Raw genomic sequence first — 20,954 nt, forward strand, 5'->3', positions numbered from 1 at the left:
CCTCTCGCGCCCCAGGGCCGGCTGCGGGGGGGCTGTGCCTGCCCACCCTGCACGGGGCAGCCCCTCGGGCTCAGGAGGGCAGGGAAGGGAGCAGGAACCCTCAGAGACCCCCGGAGCCGCAGCCGCTGCCGGACCGCGTCCCAGCCCCAAGTGATCCCGGCTTCCGGCTGGGCCCCTTCCCTTCGGACGCCCGCTGCGAGCGCCCTGGACCTCAGGATGGGCCACCCCGCCACGCCCCTCCTGAGCTCGAAGCAGAAGCCCCCCGCACCAGGTCTGCAGCTCAGAGGGCCTGGGGCAGTACACGCCTGCGCGGGATGCCCACAACCCTGCTGCCCTCCCCCCGCCTCCAGTGGCGCGCGGAGACGGCCCAGCCAGTGGCAGGAGCCCTCCTCTCCCGTGCCCACGTGGTGTCCATTCCCACCAGCTCCTGCAGAGAGAGCGACTCAGGCCCTGTGCCCACTGCCAGAGGCCCCTCCCTGCGGGGACCTGCGGGCGGCGGGGGGCAGGGGCCCCAGGCTGCAGTCAACCTGCCGAGGGCCTCAACTATTTTTTTTTTTTTTTTAAGATTTATTTATTTGAAAGAGTTACAGAGAGAGGCAGAGACAGAGAGAGAGGTCTTCCATCTGCTGGTTCACTCCCCAGATGGCCACAATGGTCAGAGCTGTGCCAGTCTGAAGCCAGGAGCCAGGAGCTTCTTTCTGGTCTCCCATGCCCATGCAGGGGCCCAAGGACCTGGGCATCTTCCACTGCTGTCCCAGGCCAGAGCAGGGAGCTGGATCGGAAGTGGAGCAGCCGGGACTTGAACTGGCACCCATATGGGATGCTGGGACCGCAGGTCGGAGCCTTACCCTGCTGTGCCACAGCGCCGGCCCCAGCCGCAACTTTTTTTTTTTTTTTTTTTTTTTGACAGGCAGAGTGGACAGTGAGAGAGAGAGACAGAGAGAAAGGTCTTCCTTTTGCCGTTGGTTCACCCTCCAATGGCCGCTGCGGCCAGAGCACTGCGGCCGGCGCACCGCGCTTATCTGATGGCAGGAGCCAGGAGCCAGGTGCTTTTCCTGGTCTCCCATGGGGTGCAGGGCCCAAGCACTTGGGCCATCCTCCACTGCACTCCCTGGCCACAGCAGAGGGCTGGCCTGGAAGAGGGGCAACCGGGACAGAATCCGGCACCCCAACCGGGACTAGAACCCGGTGTGCCGGCGCCGCAGGCGGAGGATTAGCCTAGTGAGCCGCGGCGCCGGCCAGCCACAACTTTTTTTTTTATTAAAGATTTATTTTATTGGGGCTGCTGCTGTGGCACGCTGGGTTAAGCTGCCACCTGTGATGCCGGCATCCCCCATGAGTGCCGGTTTGAGTCCTGGCCACTCCACTTCCAATCCAGCTCCTGCTGATGCACCTGGGAAGGTGGCAGAAGACGGCCCAAGTGCCTGGGCCCTGCACCCACGTGGGAGACCCGGATGGAGTTTCAGGCTCCCAGTTTCAGCCTGGTCCAATATCCCATTGCGGTCATTTGAGGAGTGATGTAATATCTGGAAGGCCTCTCTCTCTCCCTCTCTCTCTCTCTCTCTCTTTCTCTCTCTCGGTAACTCTGCCTTTTAAAACAAATACATTTCTAAATAAAGAACACCTTATTTGAAAGGCAGAATTACAGAGTGGGGTGGAGAGATAGACAGAGATCTTCCATCCACTGGTTCACTTCCCAAGTGGACTGGGCCAGGCCAATGCCAGGAGCCGGGAACTCCATCCAGGTCTCCCACGTGGGTGCAGGGGCCCAAGGACCTGGGCCATCTCCCGCTGCCTTCCTGGGAGCACTAGCAGGGAGCTGGATGGGCAGTGAAGCCGCCAGGACTCGAACCGGTGCCCGTGTGGGATGCTGGCACTGCAGACGGCAGCTTTACCCACCGCGCCACGGCATCCGCCCCAGGGAGGTTTTTGACCAGAGCTTCAAGCCCTTCGCCTGTTGCCGGCGTACCCAGGTTTTGTGGTTTTGGCAGTGCGGTGTTCCTGGGGACTCATCGGTCTCGTCTGGTCGCCGGGTTTGTTGGCACGTCCTTGCTCCTGGCATTCTGATACTGCCCGCCCTGTCCCGAGGGGCCACCGCCACCCCACACAGCCCTTCCTGCTGGCGGCAGGAGCACTCTCTGGTTTCACGTCCTTGGTCAGCCCAGCTGAAGGCCGATCGACTTGTTGATCCACTCCTCTCCCCCACAAGCCCCCTCTGGCCCTTTGTCCCTTGGCTCTCTCGGCCACTTCCCAGTCTTGGTTCACGCCCACTGTGCTCCTGGTCCGCTCTCCTCAGCTCCGGGTCCTGGGCGGTCAGGGCATCGGTTCCAGGCTGCTGCCACCGTGCCCTCTGGGGGCTGGTCGGCTGAGTTTCTGCTTCCCTTCCGCGGCCACTGCTGTCCCTTTGTGTGTGTGTTGGACTGTTGTTGGCTTAAGTGCAGAGCCTGACAGCCCACAGTGCACAGTCAGACCTCACAGCCCACAGTGCACAGACTCACAGCCCATGGTGTACAGTCGGACCTCACAGCCCACTGCGCACAGTCAGACCTCACAGCTCACAGTGCACAGTCAGACCTCACAGCCCACAGTGTGCAGACCTCACAGCCCACAGTGCACAGACCTCACAGCCCACGGTGCACAGTCAGACCTCACAGCCCACAGTGCACAGTCAGACCTCACAGCCCACAGTGCACAGACCTCACAGCCCACAGCCCACAGTGTGCAGATCTCACAGCCCACAGTGCACAGACCTCACAGCCCACTGCGCACAGTCAGACTGCACAGCCCACTGCACATAGTTAGACCTCACAGCCCACAGTGCACAGACCTCACAGCCCACGGTGCACAGTCAGACCTCACAGCCCACAGTGCACAGTCAGATCTCACAGCCCACTGCACACAGTCAGACCTCACAGCCCACAGTGCACAGTCAGACCTCAGTGCCCACTGTGCACAGTCAGACCTCATAGCCCATGGTGCACAGCCAGACCTCACAGCCCACAGTGCATAGTCAGGCCTCACAGCCCACTGCATACAGTCAGATCTCACAGCCCACGGTGCACAGACCTCACAGCCCACTGCGCAGTCAGACCTCACAGTGCACAGCCAGAGCGCACAGCCCACAGTGCACAGACCTCACAGCCCATGGTGCACAGACCTCACAGCCCACAGTGCACAGCCAGATCTCACAGCCCACAGTGCACAGTCAGACCTCACAGCCCACAGTGCGTAGACCTCACAGCCCACGGTGCACAGTCAGACCTCACAGCCCACAGTGCACAGACCTCACAGCCCACGGTGCACAGTCAGACCTCACAGCCCACAGTGCACAGTCAGACCTCACAGCCCACAGTGCAGAGACCTCACAGCCCACAGTACACAGTCAGATCTCACAGCCCACAGTGCACAGTCAGACCGCACAGCCCACAGTGCACAGACCTCACAGCCCACAGTGGACAGACCTCACAGCCCACAGTGCACAGTCAGATCTCACAGCCCATAGTGCACAGACCTCACAGCCCACTGCGCACAGTCAGACTGCACAGCCCACTGCACACAGTCAGACTGCACAGCCCACGGTGCACAATTAGACCTCACAGCCCACAGTGCACAGACCTCACAGCCCACAGCCCACAGTGTGCAGATCTTACAGCCCACTGCGCACAGTCAGACCTCACAGCCCACAGTGCACAGACCTCACAGCCTACGGTGCACAACCAGACCTCACAGCCCACAGTGCACAGACCTCACAGCCCACGGTGCACAGTCAGATCTCACAGCCCACAGTGCACAGTCAGACCTCACAGCCCACAGTGCACAGACCTTACAGCCCACTGCACACAGTCAGACCGCACAGCCCATGGTGCACAATTAGACCTCACAGCCCACAGTGCACAGACCTCACAGCCCACAGTGCACAGTCAGATCTCACAGTGCACAGCCAGAGCGCACAGCCCACTGCGCACAGTCAGACTGCACAGCCCACTGCACATAGTCAGACCTCACAGCCCACAGTGCACAGACCTCACAGCCCACTGCGCACAGTCAGACTTCACATTCCCATTGCCCCGGGCATGGAGTGAGCTGAGTGGTGGCCGAGGGTCACAGCCGGTGTGCAGGGGAAGAACAGCTGGGCTGACCCAGCCCTCACCACAACCCTCTCCCGAGAGCTGCCCCGAGCAGGACCTCAGGATCGCCACCTCCCCGGCCACCCTTGGGCCCAGTCCTCACTCCTGACCCTCAGCCCAGGACTCTCGGGTTTAAAATCTGGTGAATCCTGCGGCCAAATTCATTCAGGCGCAGCACGGGCCTCCTGGCGGCTGCTGCCGCGGCAGGCAGTGCACTTGCTGGGGTCGGTGCAGTGACCTCCCTGAACTGACTCCCCAAAGCCTGTGTTCCTGGCTGGGAGGGGCCACTGAGGTCTCCGATCAGCTCATTGGTCAGCCAGTAATTGGCCAGAGATCTCCTTAACCGCCGCGGTTCAGACGTCTTTCCAAAACTATCCATTTGTGATCTGAAAGTCAGACAGGGAGAGAAAGGCCCAGAGAGCGACCTCCCCTCCACTGGTCCACGCCCCTAATGGCTACAGCGGCCACGGCTGGGCCGGGCTGAGGGGCGAGGAGCCCGGACCCAGCCAGGGCTCCCTGTGGGTGGCAGGGACCCAGCGCTGCTGCCCCCGGGCGCTCACCAGCAGGACGCTGGCGTGGGAAGCGGAGCTGACCCTCCGGGATGGGGCGCGGTGTCCCAAGGGTACCTTTGCTCTGCCAGATGCCTGCCCCCCACCCCCCCCCACGCCTTTTTTCTTAACTGAGTTTTTTTTTTTTTCTGCTTCAACCCTTTTTTTTTTTTTTTTTTGGACAGGCAGAGTGGAAAGTGAGAGAGAGAGAGACAGAGAGAAAGGTCTTCCTTTGCCGTTGGTTCACCCTCCAATGGCCGCCGTGGCCGGCGTGCTGCAGCCGGCGCACCGCGCTGATCCGATGGCAGGAGCCAGGTGCTTCTCCTGGTCTCCCATGGGGTGCAGGGCCCAAGCACTTGGGCCATCCTCCACTGCACTCCCTGGCCACAGCAGAGAGCTGGCCTGGAAGAGGGGCAACCGGGACAGAATCCGGCGCCCCGACCGGGACTAGAACCCGGTGTGCTGGTGCCGCAAGGCGGAGGATTAGCCTATTGAGCCGCGGCGCCGGCTGCTTCAAACCTTTGACCAGAGTTCGAGGCAGAGTGTTTTGGGTGAAGGGGCCCAAGCACTTGGGCATCTTCTACTGCTTTCCCAGGTCATAGCAGAGAGCTGGATGGGAAGTGGAGCAGCCGGGACTAGAACCAGCGCCCATATGGGATGCCGGTGCTGCAGGCAGTGTCTTTACCGCTAGGCCACAGCGTGGGCCCTCGGGTCTCTTTCTTTGGTGTGGTCTCGGTTTCCCTTTGATGCATTTGGGTGTGGCTGGACGCCTGTTCATCCCACTGAAGACTTGTGCTACCTGATTCCAAGGATTCACATCGCCACCTATTTTCATTTTTTAAAAGATGTATTGATTTTGAAAGAGTTACAGAGCGGAGGAGAGAGAAAGAGAGAGAGAGAAAGAGAGAGAGAGAGAGACTCTTCCGTCTGCTGGTTGACTCTTTAGATGGCCAGGAACCAGGAGCTTCATCCAGGTGGGGGCAGGGCCCCAAGCACTGCTTTCCCAGAGCATGATGGGATGTGAGACTCCTCCTCCCTGGGGTCTCCGTTTCCTGCCCAGATTGTGGGGCGTGGGGCTGGCAGGACGCTTCCCAGCCCCAGACCTGAGCACCCTGCTGGCTGCACTCAGCACAGCGGGCGTTACCACCGCCGTGCTGTGAGGAAAGGGGGATGGGAGACATGGCAGTCAGGGTCGGGCCAGGGCTGGCCCAGGCTGGCACCTACACTCCCAGCTGTGACCAAAAGGCTCCCCTGTCCCTATGCAAAACCCTGCACCTGCCCCCCGCCCCGGGATCCACAGAGGCCATCAAAGTACAGGTTAGGAAGCAGGCGGGGGCTGGCGTAGCGGGTAAAGCCTCCGCTTGCAGTGCGTCCCATATGGGTGCCATTTTGAGTCCCGGCTGCTCCACTTCCCATCCAGCTCTCTGCTGTGGCTGGGAAAGCAGCGAAAGATGCCCAAGTCCTTGGGCCCCTGCACCCACTTGGGAGACCTGGAGGAAGCTCCCGGCTCCTGGCTTCAGATCAGCACAGCTCCGGCCGTTGAGGCCATCTGGCGAGTGAACCAGCGGATGGAAGACCTCTCTCTTTCCCTCTTTCTTTCTGTAACTCTACCTCTCAAATAAATAAATAAAAAGAAGAAGCAGACGAGAGGGCCCGGCGTGGTGGGGCCGTGGCTCCAGCTGCCACTGTGTCGCTGGCATCCTCCACTGAGCGCTAGTCGAGTCCGGCTGCTCCGCCTGCCCTCCAGCTCCTGCTCCCGAACCCGGGAGGCAGCAGGTGACGCTGGAGTCGCTGGAGTCCCGCCACCCTCACGGCTCCTGGCTGCAGCCTGGCGCCCCGGCTGCTACAGGCATGCGGGGAGCGACCCAGAGGGGGAGTCTCTCTCCCCCTCCCTCTCCCCCTCTCTCCCCCTCCCTCTCCCTCTCTCTCTCCCCCCTCTCCCTCTCTCCATCTCTCCCTCTCCCCCTCTCTCCCTCTCTCCCCCCTCCCTCTCCTTCTCTCTCTCCCTCTCCCCCTCCCTCTCCCCCTCTCCCCCTCTCTCCCCCACCCTCTCCCTCTCTCTCTCCCCCTCCCTCTCCCTCTCCCCCCTCTCCCCCCTCCATCTCTCCCTCTCTCCTCCTGTCCCCCTCCCTCTCTCCCTCTCCCCCTCTCTCCCCCTCCCTCTCCCCCTCCCTCTCTCCCTCCCTCTCTCCCTCTCTCCCTGTCTCCCCTCCCTCTCTCCCTGTCTCCTCCTCCCTCTCTCCCTCTCTCCTTCTCTCCCCCTCCCTCTCCCTCTCTACCTCCCTCTCTCCCCCTCCCCCTCCCCCCTCTTTCCCCCTCCCCCTCTCCCCTCTCTCCCCCTCCCTCTCTCTCCCTCCCTCTCTCTCCCTCTCTCTCCCTCTCTCTCCCTCCCTCTCTCTTCCTCCCTCTCTCTCCCTCTCTCCCCCTCCCTCCCCCCTCCCCCTCTCTCCCCCTCCCCCCTCTCTCCCCCTCCCCCCTCTCTCCCCCTCCCCCTCCCCCTCTTTCCTCCTCCCCCTCCCCACTCTCTCCCTCTCCCTCTCCCTCTCCCCCTCCCCCTCTCTCTCCCTCCCCCCTCTCTCCCCCTCCCCCTCCCCCTCTTTCCCCCTCCCCCTCCCCACTCTCTCCCTCTCCCTCTCCCTCTCCCCCTCCCCCTCTCTCTCCCTCCCCCTCTCCCTCTCTCCCCCCTCCCCCTCTCCCCCTCTCCCTCCCTCCCCCTCTCCCTCTCTCCCCCTCCCCCTCTCCCTCCCTCCCCCCTCCTCCTCTCTCCCTCCCTCTCTCCCTCTCTCCCCCCTCCCCCTCTCTCCCTCCCTCTCTCCCTCTCCCCCCTCTCCCTCTCCCCCATCTCTCCCCCTCTCCCCCTCTCTCCCTCCCTCTCTCGCCCTCCCTCTCTCTCCCCCTCTCTCCCTCCCTCCCTCCCTCCCCCTCTCTCCCTTTAAATAATAAAAATGATGAAAGCAGAAGGGAGGAAGGAAGGAAGACAAGCAGCCTGCCCAACCGTGGTGACCGGGGGTGCGGGGCTGGGGTGGCAATGCCGGAGACCGCGCCCCTGCCCCCTCCTGGCGCCACCACTGCGATGGGCCACGTCTGCCCGCTGGGCTTTATGAACAGCGCTTTAGTGGTTTCTCGTCTACAGGAGAGCTGCAGCGAGCAGACGCTCAGGGAGGCTTCTCCCAGCCAGCTTCCCTCACCGTGGACAGCGTCTTCTGTCGCCAAGGCAACCTGTCTGCAATCCAGACACCAGGGCCCCAGCCTCCCAGTCCTACTGTGTCTGTGTTTTAAAATGCCAGGTGTTTATTTTGTCAGTTAGTTAATGTGGGAGGCAGACACACAGACACACACACACACGTGCTCTCATCTGCCGGTTGCCTCAGTGCCCACAATGGCCGGGCTGGGCTCCGTCAAAGTGAAAAGCCCAGACCTAAATCCAGGTCTTGCACTTGGGTGGCAGGGAGCCAAGTACCTGACCCATCACCCCTGCCTCTCAGGTCTCCTGGGCCACAGCAGGGAGCTGGATGGGAAGTGGGGCAGCCAGGACTCAAGCTGTGCCCATGTGGGATGCCGGCACTGCAGGCGGCGGCTTTACTCCCGGGAGCCAGAGCCCAGTTGAACCCAGGTCTCCAGTGTAGGACATGGCACCTTTTGTTTGTTTGTTTGTTTTAAAGATTTATTTATTTACTTGGCCGGCGCCGCGGCTCACTAGGCTTATCCTCCACCTTGCGGCGCCGGCACACCGGGTTCTAGTCCCGGTCGGGGCGCCGGATTCTGTCCCGGTTGCCCCTCTTCCAGGCCAGCTCTCTGCTGTGGCCCGTGAGTGCAGTGGAGGATGGCCCAGGTGCTTGGGCCCTGCACCCCATGGGAGACCAGGAGAAGCACCTGGCTCCTGCCATCGGATCAGCGCGGTGCGCCGGCTGCAGCGGCGGCCATTGGAGGGTGAACCAACGGCAAAGGAAGACCTTTCTCTCTCTGTCTCTCTCTCACTGTCCACTCTGCCTGTCAAAAAAAAAAAAAAGATTTATTTATTTACTTGAGAGGGAGAGTTACAGAGAGAGAGAGAGAGAGAGGGAGAGAGGTCTTCCATCCACTTGTTCACTCCCCAGATGGCTGCAACAGCTGGAGCTGGGCTGACCCGAAGCGAGGAACTTCTGGGTTTCCCACACAGGTGCAGGGGCCCAGGGACTTGGGTCATCTTCTACTGCTTTCCCAGGCCACAGCAGAGAGCTGGATGGGAAGTGGAGCAGCCAGGACTTGAACCTGTGCCCATATGGGACGCTGGTGCTGCAGGTGGATGCTTAGCCCACTGCACCACAGTGTCAGCCCCAACACAGGCATTTACTCTGCGTCTAAGCTGCTTGGCTAAGCGCCTGCCCCCTTAGCTTCTGTTTCGTTCTCATAATTTGTTGGCTGTGCTGCGCTATCTGCAGCTTCCTGTGCGTTTCAGAGTTGTTTTCTCCAGTTCTATGGAAAATGCCGTCGGACTTCTGATCGTCTTCACGCTGAACCTGTAGACCACGGCTATCTGCCTTCCATCCATGAACATGGGATATCTTCCGTTTGTGTCTTCGATTTCTCTCAATGTTTTATGTTTCTAAATGCTTACTTATTGATTTTTTTAAAGGAAGTGTGATATTGTATTTGAAAGGCATATCTATATATCTGTATCTGTATCTGTATCTCTCTGTTAGGCCCAGCCTTGGCCTTTGTAGCCATTTGGGAAATGAGCCAGCAGACAGAAGATGCTCCCAACCCCCATCTCTCCCTCTGTCTGCAATTCTGTCTTTCAAATAAATAAATGTAAGAAGCCAATTCCAGGGGCCTGGGGCTGGCGCCGTGGCTCCCTTGGTTAATCCTCCTGCTGTGGTGCCAGCATCTCATATGGGTGCCGGGTTCTAGTCCCGGTTGCCCCTCTTCCAGCCCAGCTCTCTGCTGTGGCCCAGGAGTGCAGTGGAGGATGGCCCAGGTGCTTGGGTGCCTGCACCCGCATGGGAGACCAGGAGAAGCACCTGGCTCCTGGCTTCAGATCAGTGCAGTGCTGGCCGTAGCGGCCATTTGGGGGGTGAACCAATGGAAGGAAGACCTTTCTCTCTCTCTCTCTCTCTCTCTCTCTCTCTCTCACTAACTCTGCCTGTCAAACAATAAAAACAAAAAAGCCAATTCTGGGACATGGCCAGGACCCAGTGCAATGCCACGTTGGGAGGTCACCAGGCTGTCCATTGACACCTCCTTGCGCCCAGAGCTCAGCCCCGGGTCCTGTTCACCCATCTTTCCCGGTGGCTGTGGCGCTGGCTGGGCTGTGTGCCGCGGGATGTGCCCCTGAGGCCGGGTGGCATTTCCCCCGGGTCACCGCAGATTGGAGAGAAGACCACCTTCTGGCTGTGTCCGTCATGTGGGGGGCCTCGCTCCCCACGCGACAGCACGGCCCGGCCCAGGGCTGAGCCATCGCGGCCGCTTGGCCTGCTGGAGTGCCCCCTCCCGCCCACCTATTCCACCTCCGTTTTCTTCAGCTGGGCTCACAATCCCCACCTGCTGCTGTGGGTCCCACCCAGCACCTGTCGCTTGTTTATTCCTTTCGCTCAGGTTGCTCCAGCTTTGGCCCCTGGGTCCCGTCTGCTGCCGGCACTCTGCTCCTCTTGTGCCTGGGGCGGTTCCTGGTTTGCTGCCCCACCCGCTGTGCCGGGCGGTGTCCAGCGCCGTCACTTCGAACCCCGCTGGCCGGTCTTCCTGAGGCACCTCCTGCACACCGGCACGCGTCCGCCGTCCCCTCGTCACACCTCGGCCTGCCAGGCCCTCCCTCTGGCTTCGGGGGACAGGACAGACGAGCCCGGCCCTCGCAGGGCAAAGTTACAGCCACAGCAGCTGCTGCCTGCTGAGCCGGAGCCGACAGGCCTCGCGGGGCCGGGGAGACGTCCAGGGCTTTCATGGTGCCTTTGGCTGCAGCTGCGGCTTTGGCGCGGCGGTCACAATCCTCTCCGCGAGTGCACGGCACACTGCATCGTCCCAGAACCTTCTCTCATTCCACGGGGCTAGGGTGGGGCCACACACAGGGAAGCAGAGGAGCTCAGAGCCCCGGCCCTCCTCTGAGATCCCTGTCCCTGGCCCGGACCCAAACAGAAGAGCAGTGAGGTGCAGGCACCTTCGGGGGCAGGTGGCAGAGTGAGGCCACCACCTCCACCCTGGGGCACCGCTGACGCGCGGCCGGCCGCCCCCAGCCTCAGCCTCCTGGGGCGCAGTGGAACCTGCTTCACAGGTTGATCTGAGCTCAAGAGAGACCATGGCCACAGTAGGTGCTTACTGGGTACTCCCAGGCCCTGCACACAGTAGGTGCTTACCCAGCACTCCCAGGCCCTGCACACAGTAGGTGCTTACCCAGCACTCCCAGGCCCTGCACACAGTAGGTGCTTACTGGGTACTCCCAGGCCCTGCACACAGTAGGTGCTTACCCGGCACTCCCAGGCCCTGCACACAGTAGGTGCTGTTTGCTCCCAGGCCCTGACACAGTGGGTGCTCACTGGGTACTCCCAGGCCCTGCACACAGTAGGTGCTTACCCAGCACTCCCAGGCCCTGCACACAGTAGGTGCTGTTTGCTCCCAGGCCCTGCACGCAGTAGGTGCTTACCCAGCACTCCCAGGCCCTGCACACAGTAGGTGCTGTTTGCTCCCAGGCCCTGACACAGTGGGTGCTTACCAGGCACTCCCAGGCCCTGCACACAGTAGGTGCTGTTTGCTCCCAGGCCCTGACACAGTGGGTGCTCACTGGGTACTCCCAGGCCCTGCACACAGTAGGTGCTTACCCGGCACTCCCAGGCCCTGCACACAGTAGGTGCTTACCCAGCACTCCCAGGCCCTGACACAGTAGGTGCTTACCCGGCACTCCCAGGCCCTGCACACAGTAGGTACTGTTTGCTCCCAGGCCCTGACACAGTGGGTGCTCACTGGGTACTCCCAGGCCCTGCACACAGTAGGTGCTTACCCGGCACTCCCAGGCCCTGCACACAGTAGGTGCTGTTTGCTCCCAGGCCCTGCACACAGTAGGTGCTTACTCAGCACTCCCAGGCCCTGCACACAGTAGGTACTGTTTGCTCCCAGGCCCTGACACAGTGGGTGCTTACTGGGTACTCCCAGGCCCTGCACACAGTAGGTGCTTACTGGGTACTCCCAGGCCCTGCACACAGTAGGTGCTTACCCAGCACTCCCAGGCCCTGCACACACTAGGTGCTTACCCGGCACTCCCAGGCCCTGCACACACTAGGTGCTTACCCGGCACTCCCAGGCCCTGCACACACTAGGTGCTTACCCAGCACTCCCAGGCCCTGCACACACTAGGTGCTTACCCAGCACTCCCAGGCCCTGACACAGTGGGTGCTTCCCGGGTGCTCTCTGGCCTGGTGACTCCTTGAACGCCGGGGTGCAGGGGGCCGCACACGGAGCCGTCCAGTGAGGTGTCGGTTCAGGCAGGCGAAGCCGGCAGACAGGCGTGGCTGTGGCAGCCGGGCTCCGAGCCTGCCCTGCGGCACCGAGGTCAGCACGTGGCCGGCTGGAGGCCTGCGCTAGGCGGGCGGCCAGGCCTGGAGGCACTGAGGCAGCCACTTCTTTACTAACAGCTGGGGAAACTGAGGCACACAGGACCGGGAGGTCTGAGGCCCCGCAGGAAAGCCGGCTGCCCAGCACGCCTGGGAGCTGAGACGTGCGGACGGCGCGAGTGAACCCAACAGCAGTGCAGGGGGCGCTGACCGGAGGGCGCTCGGAGCCCTGACCAACATCCGCCAGACCCGGGGGGGTGACCGGGGGTGCTTCCCCCCGCGGTGCAGGCGCCCAAGGCCGCATTTGCTGCCGCTGGGGAATTCTGGGAGCAAGCGGCTGAGTGTGGGCTCCGCCCTGGTGGGCTCTGCCCCTCCCACGTCCCCCCGCTGAGTGGGCTCCGCCCTGGTGGGCTCTGCCCCTCCCACATCCCCCCACCGAGTGGGCTCCGCCCCTCCCACGTCCCCCCACCGAGTGGGCTCCGCCCTGGTGGGCTCTGCCCCTCCCACGTCCCCCCACTGAGTGGGCTCCGCCCCTCCCACGTCCCCCCACCGAGTGGGCTCCGCCCTGGTGGGCTCTGCCCCTCCCACGTCCCCCCACTGAGTGGGCTCCGCCCCTCCCACGTCCCCCCACCGAGTGGGCTCCGCCCTGGTGGGCTCTGCCCCTCCCACGTCCCCCCACCGAGTGGGCTCCGCCCTGGTGGGCTCTGCCCCTCCCACATCCCCCCACCGAGTGGGCTCCGCCCCTGGTGGGCTCTGCCCCTCCCACATCCCCCCACGGAGTGGGCTCCGCCCCTGGTGGGCTCTGCCCCTCCCACGTCCCCCCACTGAGTGGGCTCTGCCCCTCCCACGTCCCCTGAGTGGGCTCCGCCCCTCCCACGTCCCCCCACCCAGTGGGCTCCGCCCTGGTGGGCTCTGCCCCTCCCACGTCCCCCCACTGAGTGGGCTCCGCCCCTCCCACGTCCCCCCACCGAGTGGGCTCCGCCCCTGGTGGGCTCTGCCCCTCCCACATCCCACCACTGAGTGGGCTCCGCCCTGGTGGGCTCTGCCCCTCCCACGTGCCCCTGGCTGCGCCCAGGGTGGGGGGAGGGTGTCCCGAGGCTAAGACTGCCCTGGTCCTGCAGCCCATACTTTACCCTGAGCCAAGGCAAGCCCTCCGCTGACTCTAGGGGCCTCGGCCTCCGCCAGGGTAGAAGATTCTGGAATGTGCTAGAACCCACCTCTGTGGACGGGGAGCTCCCGACCACGTGCTCGCCCGGCTTTGCTCACCTGCTTCTCGCAGGTGCACCGTCCCCCGCAGCAGAGCAGGAGAGGACGCTCAGGCACCGTGCGGCCGTCCTAGGGGCTCTGCACCCAGACCCGGCCCAGCACCTCCCCGCTCTGCCCCGCAGCTTCCTCCTGCTTCAACGCGGGGACACCTTGCGGGGGGGGGGGGAGATCGGGGGTGAAGTGTCACCAGCGTTTCCAGACCGAAACAACAGCGATTGCTGCTTGTATGGTATGGTCAGCCTCACCAGGCTGTGCACCGGCCTCCCAGTGACCTTCCCATGTTCTGGTCACCTGTCCTCCCCCAACCCCCCCTTCCAGCCCCCATCTACCCATCCACCCACCCCCCACCCATCCACCCACCCACCCCTCCCCCCGCCGCCGCCCACGGCAGACTCGTCCCCTGCCCTCCTGAGCCCACAGCCAGCGTTGTCGCGTCCGGCGCCCTAGTCGATCGACACTGGCGCCGACCCATAACTGTGAACCAAAGACTTTGGGGTTCAAACGGGTGCGGGAGCTGGGGAGCCAAGGCTCTTTCCCCCGCAGGAGAGGACCCCGTCTTCTCGTGTGCGTGCACGGAACGTCACGCGGCCGTGAAGCGAGTGAGATGCCGCATCGAGCTGCCATGCTGACGGGCACGAACCTCGAAGCCCTCACGCTGAGCGAGGGAGCCGGCTCAGCACAGACACCGTGTGGGTCCCCGTGGATCCGTGGATCACGCCACGCGCCTGCGAGAGGCGCATGCACAGGGACAGCAGGTGCAGGGGAGGCCACGGGGCGGGGCCGGGCGGGGCCAAGAGGGGGCTGGGGCGGGGCTGGGGCTAGGCTGGGGCGGGTCCTGGTCCAGGGCGGGGGGGGGGGGGGGGGGGCAGGGGCCAGGGGGCCGGGTCTGGGCCGGGGCCGGGGCGGGGCCAAGAGGGGGCTGGGGCTGGGCTGGGGCGGGGCTGGGGTGGGGGCCGGGGCTGGGCTGGGGCGGGTCCGGGTCCAGGGCGGGGGGGGGGGCAGGGGCCAGGGGGCCGGGTCTGGGCCGGGGCCGGGGTGGGGCCGGGGCTGGCTGGGCCGGGACTGGGCTGCGGCTGGGCTGGGGCTGGGCTGGGGCCACGGCTGGGCTGGGGCGGGTCCGGGTCCGGGGCGGGGGCCGGGGGCCGGGGGCCAGGGGCCGGGGTGGGGCCGGGGCTGGGGCTGGGCCGGGACTGGGCTGGGGCCGTGGCGGGGGGGGGGGGGGCCTGGGCCGGGGCCAGGGCGGGGGCCAGGGTTGGGGGGACCGGGACTGGGCTGGGGCCGGGCCAGGGCTGGGCCAGGGCCGGGGCGCAGCAGCTCAACCTCTGCCTGCCGGGCGGGCGTCCTGTGTGAGTCCCAGCTGCTCCACTCCCCCTCCTCCTCCCAGCCAATGTGGGACAACCGTGTGGAGCTCCGGGCTCCTGGCTTTGGCCTGGCCCAGCCCCAGCCATCGCGTCCATCTGGGGAGTGAACCAGCGGATGGAAGATGTCTCTCTCTCTCTCTCTCTAACTCTTCCTTTCAAATACATATATAAATCTTGAAGAGAAAGCAGAAGAAGGGAGAATTCTGCTTTGTGAGGAACTTGACCTCCCGCGTGCCCACTGGCTGGACGGCACGGCCGGTGGGGCCCTCACAGGTGGGACGCAGGGGCACAGGCAGGCGCCTGGGCAGCAGCCCTGCGCTCTTGAGGACTGGACTCTTCCACCTGACAGATCCCCGGGGGAGGGGCGGTGAGAGGGCCAGGCTGGGATGGGCGCGTGGCCAGAGGGGGACACTGGTCCTGCAGGGGGAGGGGCAGCCGGCAATAGGGACATGCCCCACCCCCACAGACAAGGAGCTACCGACCCAGGGTGGCCTCCCCTGGCCTCAGGGTGGCCGGGGCAGGTTCCGACTCAGCAAGATTCTCCCTTAGGAAGGGGGTCTGGAGCCCGAGTCCCCCCCACCGCCTGGCCCACCCCCAAAGGCTTCCGCCAAGGCGTCCTCAGCCGCAGCCCTCCACCCCCAGGCTAGAGCCAGCTGGAGGCCTCGGGCCTCGACAGCACTGACCTCTGTGGGGCCGAAGGACTGCCAGGTCACAGCCCGCACAGGCTGCCCATTCCCGGGACAGGGCCAGGACGAGGCCGGGACAAAGCCGGGTCAGTCTGTCCAGGGCCCGCACAGGCTGCCCAGTCCCGGGACAGGGCCAGGACGGGGCCGGGACAAAGCCGGGTCAGTCTGTCCAGGGCCCGCACAGGCTGCCCAGTCCCGGGACAGGGCCAGGACGGGGCCGGGACAAAGCCGGGTCAGTCTGTCCAGGGCCCGCACAGGCTGCCCAGTCCCGGGACAGGGCCAGGACGGGGCCGGGACAAAGCCGGGTCAGTCTGTCCAGGGTCCGCACAGGCTGCCCATTCCCAGGACAGGGCGGGGCATAGCAGGGCAGGGAGGGGCAGGGCCAGCTGCCGCCTCCTCCTTCCTCAGCACCTCCCAGCATCTACTGAATCAATCAATCAATCAATCAATCAATCATTTATACAGCAGGGCAATGGAGAGAGAGGGGAACAGACAGACATACAGAGATCTCTTCCGCTGGTTCACTCCCCAAACGTCTGCAACAGCCCGAGCTGGGTGAGGCTGCAGCCAGGAGAGGAGCTCCATCCGGGTCTCCCACGCAGGCGCAGGGCCCGAGCACCTGGGCCGTCCCCGCTGCTCTCCAGGGCCTTAGCAGGGAGCTGGCTCAGGAGCCGAGCGGCGGGGGTTTGAAATGGACACAGCGGCTCATCTGGCTGAGCCACGCCAGCTTTTCCTGACGAAGTCGTGGTCCCTGTGCCGCGGGGACTGGGGCCACTGGGTCGCCTGCCCGCCCCACCGCCATCAGTCAGAGGAGCAGAGACTCAGGGTGGTGCCTCCCTCGGACCCAGGTCCTGTTCTCTGCCCCCAGGGTGCTGCTGTCACTCCCCCTGGGGCACAGGTTCGTCCCAGCCCTTTCTGAGGTCCCCGTCACCCCTGCCACGTCCCAGTGCCTGGCCTGTGTGCCTGGGGCATGCTCAGTTACCACCCTGGAAGGCCCCCCCCGCCCCCACCGATTTCTCTCCCAGCCCCCCTCCCCCCAGCACGGCCTCCCTGGGCGTGCTCTGTGGCAGTCGGCAGGCAGTCGGCAGTCGGCGTCAGGCTCCATTGGCTCCGGCTGGCAGGTGCCAGCCCCCCAGCCACGGAGCTGGCAAAACCGATCCACGTCCCGGCTCTGGGGGTGCGGGTGTCACTGGGCGCCGGGCTGCACAGGAGAGGGGGGCCTGTGCAAGCAGCCTCGCTGCTGTGCGTCACCCTCCCCCTGGGGAAAACGGAGGAGACCCCACAGTTTCCTTCTCACAAAGGCGGAACCGGCCACGGACGAGCACGGTGGGCAGGGGCCGCCGCTCTTTCTGTTCCCACCACTGGCCCCTCACACACTGCAGCCAGCTCTCCTCTGCAAAAGCAGGGCCCTTCGCGAGTGCCTTCTTATTTTTTAAAAGACTTATTTATTTGAAAGGCAGAGGTACAGAGAGAGAGGGGAGAGAGATCTTCCCTCCACTGGTTCACTCCCCAAATGGTTGCAATGGCCAAGCCTGGGCTGAACCAAAGCCAGGAGCTTCTTCTGGGTCTCCCACGCGGGTGCAGGGGCCCAAGGACTCGGGCATCTTCCACTGCTTTCCCAGGTGCACTAGTGTTAGGCAGGAAGTCAGACAGGAGCTTATGTGTGTGTGACAAAGGCCTAAGGAGACGTCTATGTCCAGCATCTGCCTCTCAGTCATCCTGATGGTGTCTCAGGGGCAGCCCGGCCTTCGCATCCTGCCCTGCCCCCTCCTACCTGATAACCTGCCAGGTGGGGGGTCCCCGCCCCTTCTGCCTGACAAATCTCCCCCAATCTCCCGGTGCAGCCCAGTATCTGCCTCTCAGACACCCTGCTCTGATCCCCATTCTCCAGGGGGCCCTGCTCCCCCTTCCTCTGAACTCAGGATGGCGCCAGCGAGGCTTCCTCTTGCCTGATACCTTCAGGGGAAAACTCAGATAGGAGCTTCTTAATATTTATAGCCATAAAGTCCTTTGTTTCAGGAGGAGACGTGTGAAGACAGAGACCCAGCTCCTTAACCCCCCCCCCCAAATGTAGACCGGGCACTCTCTCCCAGGTCCTGTCTGGAGAGGTGCCCGTCCATTCTTGCGGATGTCCCTACCCTAATAAACTTTGCTACTTCTACTTTCCACTACTCTGGCTCACGCCTGAATTCTTTCTTGCATGAAGACAAGAACCCTCCAATTTCTCCGGTAACACTAGCAGGAGCTGGATCAGAAGTGGAGCAGCCGGGATTTGAACCAGCGCCCTTTTGGGATGGAGGTGGTGACTTAACCCACTAGGGGTCCTTCATTGCCTGTTCACTTAGCCACATGCCAGCCCCCCCCCCCGGTGGGTGTGGTCTGCGCCCAGGCACAGAGGGGCCACGCCCTGTGCACCTGCTCCCCTCGGGGTTTCATCCCTCCCGGGGCCCCTCTGCAGGTGTTTCCAACAGAGGTCTCGGGAGAGGCAAGTGGGGAAGGCGGGGTCTCTTCTGAATGGCCACCCGGCGGCCATCTTTTCTTGGGGGTTTGGGGACCGTGGTTTCCCTGCCCCTCTGGCCTCCAACAGCTTTCACACGAGGCCCCAGGAACTCAGATCCCCTACGGCCTGCCCAGTGTCCACCCTGCCTGCTGCCCTTTGGGGAACCAGTGCCCTGTGCCTGCTGGGCTCGGTGTCTTCCCAGGGTGGGGACAGCTGCGTGGACGCTGCACTCCACGTGCCTGCAAATGCTCAGGCCAGGCTGCTGGGAGAGGGGTGTTAAAGACCCCGGGGGATGGAGGGCACGGTGGACAGGCAGAGGGGCCACGGAGCCTCCTTGGGCAGCCGGGAGCAGGAGCTGGGCTGCAGCTGGCAGCCGGAGGCCGAGGCCTGGGCCGCTGGCCCGTGCCCTTCCTTGTGGCGCTGCTCTATTTTGGGCCGGTTGCTCCTCCCTTAGGGAATTCTCCCCTGGAGCCTGTGGGGAACCCACGAAGGGGAGCCCTGGCCTCCACTTGTGGTGCCCAGGGGAGGGGCACACTCTGAACTCCAACGAGGCCACAGTCGTCCAGGCTTGGGCCACCCCTGCCCAGCCTTGCCGCCTGCCACGGGGACCCGGCCCCAAAGAAGCGACTCCTCATCACGCAATCCTGGAGCCGCCCAGGACAGAGGATGAGATGTGGTGCCGGCAGGGTGCTGTCGGCACGCGTGGCTGACCGCTAAACTGACCGCTAAAGGGCCGTGGACGCCGTCAGTCACCAGCAGTGATGTCCCCATGCGCGGAGGCCATCGATGCTGCCAGGGCGAGCTCACGCCCCTGCCTGCCTGGTCCCTGCCGTGGGACCGACACAGGCCACCAGAATTTCTGAGCCCACCCCCACCCCCAACTTGTGCTTCCGTGAAAACCAGGTTGGCTCCCACGGCTGGGACGGAGTGGCTCCGTGGTCGGCGTAGCCGGCAAGCCAGAGGCACCCCCGTAGGGGAACAGCTGCGGCGGTTTTTAGCGACGTGGACAGATGGAAGCGGTCTGGCGTGACGGGGAGGCACAGGTGCAGTGCCAGCAGCCGGTTCATCTTCCCGACTCCGCGAGCCCCCAGACCCCCGCGGCTTCTGGGAAGTCCCCTTGGCTCTGTGGGTCCCTGATTTCCTCCCAGGAAATCTCAGTCTCTCTCGGTCTCTGTGGGATCCTCTCTAAGGAGGTGTGTGGGAGGGGTACGCCCAGAGCTGGGGAGGGGAGGGGATTTCGAGCAGGCCAGGTACGCCCCCCTTTCAGGGCCGCATTCCTGGGATTCCTGCCGGGGGCCACGCCCAGTGTGGCCGGAGCCAGACTGCTGCCGGCTGCTTCCCTGGCCTTGGCGGCACCTGGAGGCAGCAGCGGGGGGCCCGTCCGGGAGACCCCTGGGCTTGGAGGCAGGCAGGCTGAAGGTGAGGGCTGGGGCTGAGCTGCAGGGTTCACGCAGGTGCACATCCGACAGGAGGCGAAGGCGCGGGTGGCGCTCGGGCATCAGAGCGGCCCAGTGTGCCTGCTCTCCCGAGCCCCCAGCAGTGAGGGCACGGAGCTTGGTGAGGGCCAGGGTGCCGGCTGGGACGGAGCCGCCTTGAGGAAGGGGCTTCCCAGGAGACCAGCACCCAGGTCTACCCGGTCGGAGGAGCTGCCTCCCGGTCTATCGCTGGGAGGTGCCAGGCAAATGGGGCTGTGAGTTCCCTCCCCCACTCAGAGGGAGGGAAGGGGGTGGCAAGGTGATGGAGCCAGGAGGAGGACGTTGGTGCACGTGGGCTGAAGGCCGTGGAGGGCGGGAACTGGACAGCGCGGTGAGCCCAGCACGGCTGGCTCTTCCTGCCCCCGCCCCCCTCCCTGCACCCGGGACACTGGGCCCGAGGAGGAGCAAGAGCCGCTCGCGAGGGTGGCACAGTGGGGCTGGGCACCTGGCTGAAATGCCGCACCCCGGCCCAGGATGAAGCTGGTGGCCCGAGGCCCACCAGGACAAAGCCTGGCCCTGCCGGCCCCTGGGAGGGGCCCAGGAAGGGGAGGTGGTGACGTGGAGCCCAGACTGGCGCCCTGGCAGAGCTGTCCGGGAAAAAGGAATTTAACACAAAACCCCACTGACCAGGGCTGGCAGGCAGCCCCGGAACCGTGGCCACGCGCAGGACTCTGGACACCCCGGCCCTGGGCGTCGGCACCCTGGGCTGCGGGACCCCTCCGCGGCAGCTGCCTCTAAGCTTGGGCTCACCAGGAGAGGGCCAGTGCGTCCCCTCGCTGCTCGGGGTGCAGCTGCGCTCCGGGCACTGGCTCCTGCCCGGCACGCCCTCTCCCCGTCTGGCGGCCGTCCACCCTTCCTGAGAAAATGCCCACTGCCCCAGCTGAAGAGATTCAGGTTTTCCAAAGCTTCGAGACCCACAAGAAGGTCAGTGGGTCAAACTCTCAACTTTAAGCTCTGCGGTTGCCAGGGAGCCCCTCCCCCAACCGTGCCTGTCGAAGGTTGTTCTCCTTGAAGACCCTCAGCTCTTCCTTTTCACCCCCCACCCCCATCCATCCACCCACCCACCTATCCACCCACTCTCTCACTGTCTCTCCTTCTGTCTCTCTCTCTCTCTCTTTTATTTGAAAGAGTTACAGAGAGAGGTAGAGACCGAGAGAGAGGTCTTCCATCTGCTGGTTCACTCCCCAGATGGCTGCAACGGCTGGGGCTGAACCTGATCAGAAGCCAGGAGCCAGGAGCTCCATCCGGGTCTCCCACGCGGGTGCAGGGGCCCAAGCACTCGGGCATCTTCCACTGCTTTCCCAGGCCACAGCAGAGAGCTGGATCGGAAGAGGAGCAGCCAGGACTTGAACCGGCGCCCATATGGGTGCTTCAGGCCGGAGCGTTAACCGGCTGCGCCACTGCGCCGGCCTCATCTCTTTGTAACTCTGACTTTCAAATAAACCAATAAAGCTTTGAAAAAAAAAAAAAAAAA

General features: G+C 64.0%; 1 long non-coding RNA gene across 1 annotated transcript; it reads left to right on the forward strand.

Moving 5' to 3' along the window:
- Positions 1 to 19,301: 19,301 nt before the first annotated feature.
- LOC149128923 (uncharacterized) lies at positions 19,302 to 20,954 on the forward strand. Its single transcript, XR_016226618.1, has 2 exons — positions 19,302 to 19,424; positions 20,669 to 20,954. It is a non-coding gene; the product is annotated as an uncharacterized LOC149128923 (long non-coding RNA).

The sequence above is a fragment of the Oryctolagus cuniculus genome, chromosome 1 (assembly GCF_051225735.1).
Source record: "Oryctolagus cuniculus isolate XC-2025 breed Fujian yellow rabbit chromosome 1, ASM5122573v1, whole genome shotgun sequence".
Classification (NCBI taxonomy): Eukaryota; Metazoa; Chordata; class Mammalia; order Lagomorpha; family Leporidae; genus Oryctolagus; species Oryctolagus cuniculus.